The following is a 15,934-nucleotide window of genomic DNA, read 5'->3' as shown; positions in this document are numbered from 1 at the left end:
TCATGGATTGTGAGTCAATGTAAAAAGGAAACAAAACACCCTATGATCACAATTAAATGGGGCTCGCCTCTTACATCTGAAGCCTCTCTATGCTCTGAAACAGCAATACTGAGCACCTCCATTTGTGTCTAAAGATGAACATCATCATTAGAAAACTGTCTGAAAAACTTATTGTTTGTCTTCATAAAACAGAGACCACAAACCTAAAGATGAATTCAAACCCCCCAATTTTTCATTTTTCATATTCATTCTTATATCACCACAGACCAACTGAGACAGTCAAGGCCACTTACTGTTCAATAAAAGAGTCAAAAAGAAAATGAATATGAATGTATTTTTATTGTCCAATAGGCTGAATAAGGTCTAAAAAGATGTGGTTCACCATATGCACACAGTATATATGTACATTGAGAAAGAAGTTCTTCTATAACACTGTTAGACTTACGGTGGACATCAAAATAAATTCTGCAGAACCTGCCTGTTTTGTCTATACACTCGACCCCCCTTGTCCAAACCTGACGCCTACATTACCCACAATGCAACTGAGCTGCCAACTGTCACTCAATTCCAGCAGTTCAGGTGTGTGATGCTGGTAGCTGCTGATGAAGCCTTGAGCTGCTCTCTTCAAACAGAGATGAGGAGCGGGCCACAGAGGTTTGGTATGTTCACTTCTGTTTAGCTCTACATCCCCACATTTTATTCATTTTCAAACTTTTAAAAAGTTAGTTCTTTTACATGCGCAAATAGACCAAAAAAGTCAGGAAACATGTTAATCAGTGTGACAAACACATGTGCTGCACAACACAAGCAAATGTTGAAACGCCCTGCAAGTAGCACAGATGACAAGTGTTCACAGGGGACAAAAACACGATGAGCCTGGGCGGGACACGATTGTTGTTTCCAAGGGACATAGCACTTCTGTTGTCATCTTTGCTACTCACAATGCATCTCTATATCTGTATTTGCTTGTGTTGTGAATATTTCCAGTGCGTTTTTGTATTTGCTTGTATATTTGGTTGTGGCGTGTGCACTTGTTGCACTTGTTGTCAAACTGATGAAGATGTTTTCTGAATTTGCTTGTGTTTTGTCTATGTGCATGTGTTTTCTTAAGCTGCAGTGCAGTGAGCTCTCAGGACCACTGTAAAATACAACAAAATGATTGGTCAAGATACACAGGCCTGAGTCACGACTAATAAGAAGCGCGTTCTCTGTTTGGGTAGTGGAACATAACATGACAGTCAGGCTGAGGGAGTACAGGAGGGTTTCCCTCTATCTCATAGAACTCGCCCTGTTTTAGTAGTCTAACCTGTAATATTTATCTCCCATAGATTTGCACTGAATTGAGCCTAAAAAATGTGGGACAAAGTGAGTCCTGTATCAGTTCAATACATCTTTTAGTTTCCAATTACAGGGTGATTCTACGGGATGGTTGGCAACCCTAGATAATACTTAGACAGCAATTGGTTTACTACTTTACAACCATGACTACAGGCAACTTTATCTTTCTCCTTTGCTTTTTATGATTTTGGATCAAAGTGTTTCTAATGAATAATATTTTAAAGATGAGACACTCTGTTTTTTTTCCTATTTCTACACAAGCTGATGCAGAATGCATGAACATTAACAGCACCAAACAAAGCAGTGCGCTTGTCATGCAGGAACATATTTGGACTCTTTCACTCAGACACTTAAGTTCAGTTGGAAATGAACCTAAAGTGCATCTCATCTGCAGGTACCACATGAAGAAAATGCAAACCCCACACAGGAGGCGCCCAGCTGAGTCTGCTGCCTAAAACTGACTAAAGCCGTAATGAAACAACATCTATTTTGAGGATCAAAATGGAACATTGCAGGAGGAAAAGGCCTCTTCACTTCACAGACCAAGTTCACTGCAGTCACAAAGAACACTGATGAGGTGAATCAAGGTAAAAGCCATTTTCTCATATTGATTTCCCTTTTTATTCTTAAACTGACCAGATAAACATGAACGACACTGGTTTTCCACTTTGAACTGGAGGAACTGCTCCACAAGCAACAGAGTGTCTTGTCTTGGGATTATGAGCCCCTGTTCTGTTAACAAGGTGCCGTGGCAACGAATCAGAGCCGCTAATGACTTAAAGAGCATATCAGCTATGGCTCGTTTGCTGAACAGCGGAGGAGCACAGCACTTTGAGTTTCTACTTTAATTAGGGATTGGCTAAAACATAGCTCCCCGTGGTCCCGACACATTACCAATACTCCTGTGCTCGGGGCTATTAGTGCTTAAAACAGCTCCAGAAGGACTGCAGGTTATCCCACACCTGTCCAATAAGTAATGTATGAGAGAGTAATGTCTCTAAGGTATTCTGTTGACATTGCCTACCTATGTACATGACAGAAGAGGGGTGTAATGCATTTCCTGCACTTTGTATTCAATGTATGCAAGTATTGACCAAGTTCTGTGTGTGGCGGTCACAAGCTCACCTTCATTCCTGAGCAGACATTCATATTCTTACATGGGGGAAAACAGTCACAGCCTCTCTCAATCAAGCTCCGATCAAACACAAAGGCAGATCTGACTCTAAATAATACATGACTTGTCTTCCCATATACACTCCCCACTGGGACACTGAAAAGAGGGTGCAGGTTCAAACATCTTTCCTCATCTTCAAACGTCCTGACTTTATCTTAGCTGCGGCCAGATTCTCTGACACTGCCTCATCCTGGAAAAGGTGATATCATTCATTTCAGAACATGATTGTCCTTGTCCTCAAAGACTCTTTTTGATTGGGAGACCACTCAGTGACACCCTGATTTCCAGACATTAGAGAGGAGGATAGGCGATAGACAAGCTGAGTGTCGGAGCATATTTTGATCATCTTTGGGGGACATATTTACGTTTTCAAGTTTAGATTGTTTCTTTGTGTCCCTCTGCCATAAACCTGAGCATCTTAATGAATATGAGCTGCTGTAGACCACAAGAACTGTTTACTATAAGTAATAATCACCGTTCGTGGGCTTAAGTAGAATCAGATCTTACAGGTTCTCCTCCAGAAGTAAGAAAACCTTATTCAAAATCATACAGACATTTGTAATATTTCAGATAATTTAAAATCCTACCCTGGAACATAACTCCGACCAAGTGTCATTAACGGCTTTTAACAAACACCATTTCCCCATTTTCTGGCAGAATGGGGAAAAACAGCGAAGGCTTTTGTTATTCTGACTTGAGAGTGTTTGTCCATGATGGTTACCAGCACGGTTGACCTTGTAGTCACATCATTTAAATATCCAGAATCATTGTTTTAGCTGTATTTGGAGCAGTTTATTAACAATAGAAACCAGATACAAATAAATTGTATATAGCTCCTTTTATATTGGCTGAATCTATTGTATTTTATTGTGTTGATATTTTATTTTGATGTACAGAAACCGCCAGTGGTGACGCTTCTGTTGTTCTTGTTTCCAAGTGGGATGTACCCTCGCTGTCAGCAATTCCTGATATATAGAAGAAGCAAGTCCATGGGTGAGTCGAGTGGCCGTGGCCCTTTCAGACATGGATAATAGCAGGACAGAGAGAAATGATTGGTGTAAAAAACTTCAAAGTTAGAAGAGAGCGTTTGTGGATACAATGAATATGAAAGAAAGCAAGTTATGGTGACATATACATGCTGCCACACTGTTGAATTTTTATTGGAGCTGTAGTTTTTATTTTGTTCCCTCAACTTCTTTAAAATCAAACAATTTCAATTATATGTATATTATATATATGTGTGTGTGTGTGTGTGTGTGTATGTGTGTATTTCTAAGAGCTGTAGTAGATGGCTATGAATCTTACATTATGAATAAACCCAGGAACATGTTTCACTTTTTTAGAGAGGCTGATAAAGAAATGCTCACTGAGAGACTGCACTGAATTACAGAAGGCAGTGGAACAGACACGAACTCAAAGGTGGTGTCAGGACTCGGGTCCCTGTTCTCTTGTCATTTTCACGCTGTATGTCTTTTATGCCTAGCTATTAGGTTGATGTTGCTGAACCTAAGGTAAAACCTTGACTTGTAGTGAGTAATTATCTCTACTCTTTCAGTGGAGTGATTTTTGCAAAGAATGCAAAATGCTAACTGCGGTCTATGTTAACTCTTTTTGTCCAAATCCTGGTCATTTGATTAAAACAAAATAATATTCCCTCTTCTTTGACTGGGAATGCAGACGGGCACAGAAGGCAGGCCGCTCAGTGCTGCTGCTCTTTGGCTGGTGATAAAGATTCTGCCTGTTCCTTTAGCTCCAAGTGTAGTCATGTGTATAATTGCTCTGGGACTGGAAATGCACCATGTGTGAATATAAAGGAAGGACCATCTAATAGGAGACACTGTTCAAACAATATAGCTTCAGTTTGTCTAAATGTCCCATGTCACAGAGAAGCTGCAGAGGATGGAGAAGGGTTCAGGAGAGCAACAATGAGTGGTGAGAGTGCTGAGCTCACAGGGAAGAACAAGAAACCAGATAAAAAGTGACAGAGCTGCTAATCACTGCGGATCGTTAAAACAAAACAAATAACAACAATAAAAATGGATGAGATTAACATTACATTACATATAAAGTTCACCGTGCTCCTCTATAATTTAGCTCAGTGTTTGGACAGCATTTTAATGGGACTTTATGGACATTTACCAGGACTAGCTAAAAGAGAATACCAGTATCTACCTGTAGCTGACATTACAACAGCTCTCCTGATGGCTTTAATTTTTTTCTGTCATCATATTGGTTCCAAAATAGGCACATATGTTGGTGATGACATGTTATACACATATAGGTGCTTTTCCACTCAAAGTTTCAGGAACTTTTAATTTACCAAGAATTAATGTCCAGGAACTTTCCATCGGGTAAATCTTCCATTTCCACACCTGGTCTAAAGCCCTGGGAAGATAACAAATTAGTCTGCTGGCATATCAAAAGCACGAAGATGTCTTTTGTATTTGAATGTGATGATGCTTAGAGTGAATCAAAACAGTAAAGTTGCTGGTCATAAAACCAAATCCAGGTTCTCAGATATTCCACTACGTTAACCAGCTAAATTTGTCTGTCCTCTGTTTGGTGCTAAATAGTGTACAGTAGGGTTCAGAGCTTGTCCTGTTGAAATAAGCAGCTGTACAACCAAAACAATACATTCAAAGAAGAGGGAAGATTGACTGAGAGAATAGCTGTTTTGAGAAGATAGGCATAGACAACACAGTGGAGGGGGTGGGGAAATTGGGGGTATTGGGATGTGTGCTAAAGTGACCATGCTAAATGTAAATGTGTCATTGATTGTTTGGCCAAGGCAAGCAGAGACCCTGCTCCTATTGATCAGCTCAAGGCCAAGGGCAGGCTGAGGCTGACAACTCAGACACTGACCTCTGCCACCTTGACCTCGGCCTAAAGCCAGAAAACTGCCCTTTAACCCTCATCAAGTCAACTCTGGCCTTCAGGGGCCCCAGATGTGACCTGAGAGGAGTGTTCTGGTGTCCTGGCTGTGCTCCTTCTGGCCTATAGAAGCACTATGAATCTAACCCTAAGCCAAAGGAACATCTCCAGAGGAAGCTCAAGAGGAGGGCACAGTGAATGCAACTTCACCTGGAAGGTGTGACAGTGAGAGAGAACAGAACAGAAGGGAAGTAAGAATGTTTTCTGTACACTTAGGAAGCAGTTGTAACGTTAATAGCAGCTTTGTTGTATTGATCCGGTAATTAAATTACATGAGCCTGCAGTAAATACAAGCACACAGAGAGAGAGGAAGGAAGAATTCACTGTCTTTCTGTTATTACTCCACAGAGGAGGATTTCTCAAAAAAGCTGAATATTGCCCTGAATTTATTGTTATTTTTTCCTGTTAAAGGGAGTTTTTCCTTGTCCAAGTAATAAAACGCAACAATAGGTTGTAATAAGCTGCTTGCACAAACGACCTATGGGGTCATTTTTCATAGAAGGAAGGTCTCCCTTCCTTCTATAAAGCATTATTTCAGGTTCACTTCTAAAATAAATGATAGAACTGAACTGTTAAACAGGTCAGTTGTTTTGGGGAGTATTTTGTTACATATAAGGGATGATGCTACATGATATTTTAGATATATATATATACAGCTTAACATACTTAATCCTCAGACAAGATGAACACATAACTATCTGGCATATTAAATATCCAATGTGTAACAAACTCTATAATCATCACAGAAAATTATGTGCATGTTATCTTCTGAACATAACTAACAACCAGGTGCTACCATTCAAACGCCTCTTTACATACAACCTGATCTGTTATAGTTTCTGAAGCCCCTGGTTGTGTCACTGCACATTGTTTTTCCTGCTGGTTTGGCCTTTACTATACTAGATGTCGTCTGCTCCAGACCAGCCTAAGCGAGGCTCATTCAAAATTGCACTAATTTGCTTTTTTGCCAAGAGTTCGATGAGAAGATTGATAGTGCCGTCATGTCTGTGCACTAAATATGAAGCTACAACCAGCAGCCAGTTAGCTTATCTTAGCACAGAGACTCTCATGTTTACTCTGTAGTGAGCAGTGAATTAAAATTTCACACACATGCACAGACACACACACTCATGAATCATCATCATTCTAGCTGTTTGCACCTGTTTTCAGTCTTCAGCAGATTCATGTTTTCCCGACAGACAGACAAACCTGTCTCCTACAAGTTGCACTCAGATACAACTAATTTGCAGCAGTAAATATGTTTTGAAGAAAATATAATGCAGACTGCTGGATTACATTTTCTGTTCACATAATGAGAAAATGTAAATTAACATAACTGGCAAGTTGCAAAAATGTTGATACTGAATCTATCATTAAAATGTTCACTGACAACGTATTTAATTTATTTTCTTTCAAAATATCTGATCTTGTAGTACAATTTGCACTTGTAGTGACTAATACTAGGATCATTAAACTTTTTTATGGTTATGTTTAGGCACTGGTAGCACTTAAGGGAAAGATAGTGGTGTGGTTTAATACCAAAAAGTTCATTGACTGTCGACACTGTGTCCTACTGTTTAACCACAACCACACTTTTTCCTAACCTTAGCCAAAGTGCTTTTGTTGCCTAAACCCATGGATGGGTAATGACAAAATGAACACCTGGACACAGACAGGTAAAAGGTCCCCCACCCCTCCTGTATGGGAGAATAGACCCTAGACTCAAAGAGACACAAAATAATGTGATTTGTTGTCATTTTGTGCTTCTTCAAAGTGATTGCTTTGTCTCCTTATAGTCATTTTGTGTCTCTGTGGTTATTTTGCTGCTATTTGTTGCCATTATTGTCTCTTTTTTGCTATCTGTGTCTCTTTGTTCTCGTTTCATGTCTCTTTGTGATCATTTTGTCTCTTTGTGATCATTTTGCATCTCTTTATGGCCATTTTGCGCCCTGACTTCTCTGCCCCATGAGCCTGTGCTGTTCGGAAATCTATCTATGTCTAAACCTGACCGCAGATGGAGTCAGGATTCAGGACCCAGGTTCTCGTGTCGCATTGCTGTGCTTTGTACACCCAACACCCCCCACCAACAACTTTGGTGCAATTCATAAATGTAGCACTTCATCCATTCACAAATATGTTGCCTCTGGACATAATTGAGCCACCGATTACATTTGCAAGCACTAAATAATAGGGAAAACAATTTAGTAACATCATTTTTAGGAGACCGGGTTGAGATATGAGCTTCCCATCTTACTCTCAATGAAAAACCCGATGAGTATTCACTAAAATGTAATCACATGAGCCCACTAAATGTCCTTTTTCATTTTCTCGTTGTGTGGTGTGGTGGTACCAGACACCAGACTAAGACAGACATGATCAATAGACCATCAGACAGGTTAAAGGTGAGAGGTCATGGCCAGAGTAGCAAAGACAAAGCAAGCTCCTCTCTGTTCAGCAAATATCTGTTTTCCAGAAATGTCTTCCTCTTCAAGAAGAGGGTGTGTGTACGTGTGTTTGTGTGTGTGGTTTGGCGGGTTGTGTAGGTTATTGATCACTACCACCACCCACCTTGTCCAATTGGAGGGAACACCTGAGCCTCTCATAAATCAGTAATGTCTTTAAAAGTGGATGAATCAGTGAGGAAAAATAGATTATAAGAGGAAATTTATTTCAGTTAGTGAAATTGTACACTAACAGTCACTTTGATTACGCTGAGGCTCCTTGCATGTGGTATAAGGCAATAATGACTGAAACAATTAACTCAACTGATCTTTTCACTAACACCTGCCGCGCAGGGGGCTCAATCACATGTTTTTTTCAGAACAAAACTGTTAATTGTGTTGTTATGTGGTCCTGGTGTGTTCAAGTCTTAATACTGTAAGTTCACAGCCCCGTCCTGTCTCCAGTCGCTCCACATTGTCTGCTTATTGCCTTTATCAATCTACTGGAGCCCAGAACAAAGACCTTCGTGTTCAAACAGCAATTACTCTCTCATCTCCTGAGGCATCAGCACAGGCCTAATTGGATTTAAATGAACCCCCAAATTTCCCTTTGTTACAGCAAATAATATGCAAGGCTTTTTAATTAAGATCCGATACAAGCGCATGTGGAGGGTCCGTAGTTGCTTTCATGTCCTGCTCTTCAAATAGAGGTTTGGGCTTGCATAGCGGACAGTTAGGTGCAGAGTTTGGCTCAGTGGGAGTTTTCATGTGGTGGTAGTGTGATTGTGTGTGTGCATGTGTGTGTGTGTGTGTTGTGGGGATGTTGTCTATCAAGAGAGGTGGATCAGTTAATTAAAAGAGGTCCAATGTGATTGATTAACATCTTTCAGAAATTTGAAGACACCAAGAGGCTTTTGTCTCTTGTGTATTTGTGTAGTCTGTCTTCTTAGCACCTGGAAGGTGCTTGGTTTCCTCTTGCATCATATTCTTCATTCATGTTATTCTATGTATGTATCTATATATGTTTATATAGTCTATAATGTTGTCATTTACCATTGTTACTTCAGACTATTCTCTAGGCTACATCCACCACTTTTAGCATGTTCGTTCACCCTGTAAGCGGAATCCTCCCTCTGTTGTTCTTTCTCAGGGGTTTCTTCCTTTTTTCAGTTAAAGGTTTTTAATTTGACTTTAATTTTATTTGTTGGGAACATTTTTTTTTTAAATCTCAATTGAAGGTCTAATGATAAACAGTGTTGTTTGCTGTACATATTGCTAAGGTGTTTGAGGCAAATTAGTGATGTCAGATTTTGGGCTACTGAATAAAATATTCATATTATAACTGTGATGTCGTCTGACAAAATTGCATAAGTTAAAGACAATGGCTGTGCTGTAATTTTGTCTGTGTTCACTTGTGAAATGATCACTCAGGTGCCTGCGGAGGGAAAGCCCGACCTTGTGCTTCCGGGCAACACTGGTGACTCTCCTCTACAGAAAGTAGATAAGGTTTGTCGCTAGATTTTATCAGGTGTTTCTTGGAAAATGTCCAAAAACAAAGGTGCTAATTTGGCAATGCTGCTTGTTTGTGCCAAATCATTTTGAAAGAGCAGCAACCAATGGGGAATCTTCAACACTCGGCCAGCTGACCAGTGGTGTGACTTCATGGCCCTGTTCAGACCTGGTATTAACATCTGTCCTGAGTGAGTGAAGTACAGGTGTGAATGCATCCGTGATGCATTCAGGGTGCAATGGAGATCCGATCACTTAGACCAAATTCGGAGGTGGTCTGGGCCACATGTGGCCACATTCTTTTTGTAGTGTGAAAGAAAATGCATTATTAGTCCTGTCACAGTTTCATAATGAACTGAAAAGATTTTGCTATTTCTAATGACTCAACCCTTATTTCACTGTAGAGCTGGGTGCAGCACTTTGATTCGCTCAACCCCTCCGTACTGCTCTTTCTCTCTCTTACTCACACACACACACATACACACACAAACACACACACAAAGAAGCACATTTACAACGGACCCGTCTGTCAGATTGGCTAAAAACAACACAGCATACCTGTTTATTTGCATATGAAGCGGGGACGTGAGATCCGATCACAAGTGACCACTTGAGACACAGGTGGAGACGGATTTTAAAACCAGGTGTAAATGTACCTAGAGCTGACCGCTTGTGATCAGATCACTGAAGACAGATGTTAATACCAGGGCTGAACAGGGCCCATCACTCAGTCAGCCAATGACAGACCAGTGTTTAGGGCTGGCCTCACTATTGTGGTCCATCCAAAAAAATGTAAAAAGCTAGTCACGACAAATAGATACTGTGCTGGGGAACCGCATATTTTGTCAGAAAACAAATACATTGTCTGTGAACATTTTACTGTTATGTTCATAATCATATTTGTGACTTACCAAATATGTAAATTAACAACATATTCAAAGGTGCAAGTCGCAATTATGTTTCTTGCAAAAATTGGCTGTTGCAGTTAAGTTGTATATAAACATTATTATTAGGAGGCATGGTTGTTCTTTCTGACTTCCCTGTCCCTACCATGTGTTTGGCACTCACCCCAAAGCCCATGTGTTCCTACTAAAGACATAAAGCTTTAAAATCAGCAACCAAATATATAGTTTTTATTTATCTTTTAAAAAGGGCTCAGAGGCAAATTAACACACATTTGGGATGAAAGTGAGTTATTACAGCAGCAGACAGGTTTAAGTGGGATCGATTGTAATATAAGTTAATTCCACCAACGCTGGAACTTATGTTAAATCTTAAAGGACAACATTTATTAGGCACACAGGAATAAGATATTTTAGACTCTGGCTACACAGACAGTTCTGGATAGCAGGAAAAAAATGTTCTCTTTGGTCAATTTTATTGACATTAAGCAAAATGTTGAATATTTCCAGTCTTTAAAGCATTACATTCCAGCAATAACATCATATTGACATCAAAAACTTCCACAGTACATCTCATGTTGCTCTTTCTGTCTTAGAAACGGTTGGACCAGTGTTCAGTCCCACCAGCATGTGTACCTCAGGCATCATTTAAAGTTGTGGCATGTGTTTAACAGATGCTCGAGCACAAAGAATCCTTTGCCTTTGGCATAGGTGCAGAGGCAGAGTGAAATGTGCTGAGACTGCAAGCAGAGGTGTCAGCCTTTACACTTGGACTGTGCAATGACAGTGATCATTTGATGCTTAAAAAGTGATTCCACTGCAGCTAAAGAATGTTCTCTTAATGGATCACTATTCTAAGATTGATTGACTGATCTGCTGCTCATGTAGAGTATGCAGGAAGTCATCAGTCAGCCAGTTGCTGTCATGAATCATTCAGCCTTCATTACTTTGTTGAGTCAGCTTTAGCCAATCACGTTAAGAGATTCAGGAGAGGACAAATGTGACACTAAATTTGGAATTACATTTTCTTTTGCTGTTATTATTGTGTGTTCTCCACTTTGAGTGTGAAATTGGGTTAAATGCCACTATATGACCACAGCTCGCTAAGGTATCGAGTTTAAGGTATGGATTGAATTTTCTCATGCTTCAGTGAGTTAACAGAGGAAATAATGATGGATGACTGAAGAGAAGGAAAATCATCTTTTCTTTTACTGATAGCAGAACCTCCTTTTTCTGTAACTGCATACAGTTTAGGTCATTTCCATTACCTTGGAGGAGAGTTTGGAAGATAATAATAGAAAGTGCTGAATGGAATACATATTCACTCTCCGTTTTTCTCAAGTGTGATTGCTCATTTTCTTTTTCTTTTTTTTTTTTGAGGAAAGGGGAGGAAATATTACGTTGAGCTAAGAAAATATTAGCCTGACTATAAATGGAGAGCAGTGTCAAAAATTGCTATTTTTCTACACAGCAGTGTTACTTCATTAGATGTGCAAGCAAATTTATATTCACATTTCACGCCTGTGTTAACATTATAGATTTTAAGAGCAAATGCAATTACAAGCATCACTTTATAATCATAGCTGTGTAAGTACAACTGCATAGAAGTGTTTGCGGTGAAAAAGATGGAGCTTTAGGTTTGTGGTTGCAATGCTGCTACAGAGAGGATTGTGGAGTTACAGCTGCGACTGTGTATTGAGAGGCTGATCAAGAGCGAATGGAGCTGTGAGACTTTCAATCCTTCTCATTTCTCCTTCTTTTCAAGTCCAGAGAATTTGGCTCTTATTCCATAAGGTAAAGTCAAACAGTTCCATGTGGTTTGTGAGTGAATTAATCATGATGATTAATTGGCTTTCAAGTTAAATATCCAGTGAGCGATGTCAGGCTGCCAGACATCAGGGCTAAATTGACAGGCCTTTAAGGAGAAGCAGATTGATTTACACAGCAGCTAATGAATGCCCCTCCACCCAGAAGGGGAGGAAAGGTAAACAAGTCTTTTCTTTTCCTTTCACCCATCTGCCTTGTTCAGGTACACTTTGCTCTCTCGTATTGAAGTCTAACCTTGTTTTGAGACCGGTCTTTTTTTAATGTTTTGCTTTTCCACCACGATTACAAGACAGCAGAGAGAAAATGTGTTTGTTAAAGCTGCGCTATGCTGGTGAAAATACTTAGTCCAGTTACTACTAGAATTATCAACGGAGTTCCCTCTTCTTAAAAAAACAAATGGACCAGTAAAAACATTGGTTAAAGCAGCTTCACAATAAAAATTGTCCTGAGGGGCTATCAGCTGAGCTGCTGCTAATGTTTGCTCAACTTGTTTCTCTGATAACTTAAGATCTAGATGTCCCATGACTAAAATACTTAATCTAGTTAAAATATAGTTCTTTTTTTCTGAAATGTTTTCCCTGTTTTTTTCATGATTTCCTGTCTTAACTCCCTTTATTATATAATAATAATAATACTACTAATAATAATAATAATAGAATTATACTACAATAATAATAATAATAATAATGACCAATGACCACTCTGAAGACTGGACCTGTTTTCATTGTCAGTTTACAACACTGAAATTCGTTGTACAGATCACCACACTCAGGAGACTGGAGATTTTACACCCCGACAGATACGATATTTTGAGGAAGAACAGCTGATTTACCCACATGAGAAAACCTTTTTCTACAGTTCAGGCTGCTGAACATGAATCTTTGTGACTTTATTAGGCAGCATCCATTGTGCCGAGCATTTTGATGTTTTATGATCCAGTTTAAGGAGCTGAACAAGACAAAGTTCCTCATCAGGGCTGGTAGGTGTTGTATCATCTTATTATTCAGACTGTTGAGATGCTCATATACTTTCATCACAGCAGGAGCTCAGACAACAAGATCTCAGTCTGCAGGAGGATGAGGGCCATGGCTGATTGTTGTTAAGACTGATTTGTATATATTTACTGCACATCTCAGAGAGAATTGCTCCAAAAAGTTGGGAGCAGTGTTGGAGCATGCAAACTGAAGGAAAATAGAAGTTGCAGACTTTGAAGTTTTGCATCTACACAAAAATAGTTGTTGGCTGGATTCGCTGTAGAAAGCAACAGTCTGAAGAAATGTTAAGTCTTCATAAGCAAAACATAGCAACAATGAATTGTTCTTATGTAACAAGCAGCTCTAAATGTTCAGGCATCTCAATGAGCTCAGATTTGCCTATTGGCGTCTCTTTAAAGCCTTTGTCCAACTTTGCATAACTGTCAAAGTCTGTGTTTAAATGATTTCTGAAAGATTTGTTTGTTAGATATTAAAACAGTCTGTGCAGACAGCGTGAGTCGAGTGTGGTGTCTATTTGTCATTGAATGAAGACGACTTTAAATGTTGTTTTGTTTCAGTTTAGTTTTGTCCTGTTATGCCTCCTGTATGCATTTGTTGTTGTGTGAATATTAGTTAACTTTGTAGCTTAGTTTTAACGAGAGGGAAGAGGCTCCCTCTGTACCATAGACCAGGTTAGGCAAGACTGTGGTCAGTGCTTGTCCGGATCAACCTGCTGGAGGCCTGTGGGGGAGAAAATAAGCTTCCCTGTGCTTCCTGCTCTCTGTGCAATGTGTACAATTTTTTTTTCCAGTGTTGGAATATCACCCATCTTTGCTGTGTGGTAATTTGATTAAACCCATTATTTTAGAAAAATGCAACAATCAAGCACAAAACTAAGATAATTGAGGGTCTGGGACTGTCTTTAAATCAGGGTGTGAAGATTAGGCAATAAAGTACTTATTATGTCAGTTGTCATTGTGCTCTGGGGCTGCATATGTACACTTAAAAAAAAAGAAAAAAAAACCCAGCAAAAACGGTTGGACCACTGAGATCCTGGACTTTCTGGGGCTCCTGGAGTTGTAGGGACTCAGCCAGGTCAGTTCTGCGTCCCTCTGGTTGGTTGGTAGACCATCTTTTTGGTCATTGGTTGTTGTCAGCTGTAGAAAGCAAAGCTTGAAATCTAGCGCTGAAAGCAGATATAATGGTTTGACTGTGGTGGACATGTTCGAGTACTGAGCCAATGCTGAGAGAGGTGTGTATACTGACAGAGAGGGGTCAAATAAAAGTTGAACAAAAACCAACAAACTGATAGTTTTCTTCATTTTGGACTCTTTACCTCTCCACTCCTTGAAGGTTAAAATGACTCACTGTTGGTCAGTGCTGAAAAATGTTTGTCAACATTCGCCAAGATTGAACTAGACGACTGTTTCAACTAGAGAATTGATCTAGACTTCACCCTCGCGGGGCCAATCCTCAGGTCACAGAGATGCCATGTATAGCAGGCAGGAACAGCTCTTGATTAGATTACTGACGTCGCTGGTGGTCAAAGTAAATGATGTCCACTCCTACTTTTTCATTGTTTAAACACATCCTCAGTTGGTTTTATTTCTGTATTTTTTTTCCTGTAATATGCAGTTCAAATTTCCATGTTGCATCTTCTAGCTGGTGTTGAAAGGTCATGGCTGGTGAAAAGCATAAGCACTAGGTGTGTTTTGATGTTTAGTGCTACCTATTCCCTCTCTCTAACCCCCTGAGCCCCTCTGATCTACTCCTCAGCTCATTAAAACACCCTCTCCACCTCCACATTAGCATCAGAGTCATGGTCAGACTGCTTTGTGTTATAAGGGTGGAAAACAATATCAATAACAACAACAAAAACAATACTAGCCTTTGGTCCAGGGAGGAGAGGAGGAAAAAGGTCTTTGATAATGCACATCAAAGAGAGACGCTGAAGTAGGCTGTGTTTTCACTGTGTGCATGCCAAGGTCGTCTCTGATCCTGTTCGTGTGGTGTTAGCGCTTGGGGCCAGTCTGATGACACAAGGTGAGTTGCTGGGTCTGCACGACATTTCCTCAAGGATGGGAAGTCAAACACCAAAGCCTTGTTACAGGTTAAAGCTGTGCCCCGTGATTGACGTTGATTTCCCCCCTCTGCCTCTGTGTGCATGTGAGAGTGTGTGTGTGTGTGTGTGTGTGTGTGTTTGAAAGCCTTGGAATCCAGAGCTGTTTCCACACGCCACTCTTCTCCTCTATGTCCCGGTAACTTGTTAAGGACACATCAGAAAGAGTTGGGGAAGCTGCAACTTCTCCTCCATTTTGTTCAAAATTACTTTGTATAGTGTGGAGTAGTTCAGTTTTGGCTAGAAGCAAGATGATGGGAATTGGTTCTCATTTGATCATCCCCCTGCTTTGGGGTTTGGTGGGGGTAAGGGTGGAGGTTGTATTTGTTTGCTTTAAAGGGCAAAAATTATTCTAAAGTTTGGCTTGGAAATTACGTTGATACAAAATGTAACTGTTTTCCCACATTGTGGTGGCATTATAATTGCTGGCTGGATTATATTCTGAGGCAAAGTTTTTATTTTTTTTAATTAATAAAAGGCTACAATACAGAGTGCTGTAGGAATTATGTATTTTTGTGGGCCAGCCAGCTTGTAATTTGAGTTAGTGTGCTTATTTCTTTTACAGAAGCCTTTCCTCTTGGAAAGTTAGTAACAATATGTCCAAGGCTATAAAGACTGACTGGTGAGTAGATCAGTTTTTATGTTCAGCGTGATGACATTTAATGTCCCTGTCAACCTCAGTAGTCTTATTCAGCCACTTGTTAGCAAATACTGTTTTG

The 15,934-nt window shown here is 39.9% G+C and overlaps 1 long non-coding RNA gene across 1 annotated transcript; it reads left to right on the top strand.

The window, feature by feature from the left end:
* The first annotated feature begins 571 nt into the window (after positions 1-571).
* Positions 572-9,185, top strand: LOC139629566 (uncharacterized). Its single transcript, XR_011693046.1, has 4 exons — positions 572-659; positions 1,733-1,925; positions 3,450-3,505; positions 3,856-9,185. It is a non-coding gene; the product is annotated as an uncharacterized lncRNA (long non-coding RNA).
* Positions 9,186-15,934: the final 6,749 nt, after the last annotated feature.

The sequence above is a fragment of the Trachinotus anak genome, unplaced genomic scaffold, assembly GCF_046630095.1.
Source record: "Trachinotus anak isolate AG129_WGS33_773 ecotype Australia unplaced genomic scaffold, CSIRO_AGI_Tana_v1 ptg000001l, whole genome shotgun sequence".
Taxonomy (NCBI): domain Eukaryota; kingdom Metazoa; phylum Chordata; class Actinopteri; order Carangiformes; family Carangidae; genus Trachinotus; species Trachinotus anak.
This window is presented reverse-complemented; position numbering and strand designations above follow the sequence as displayed.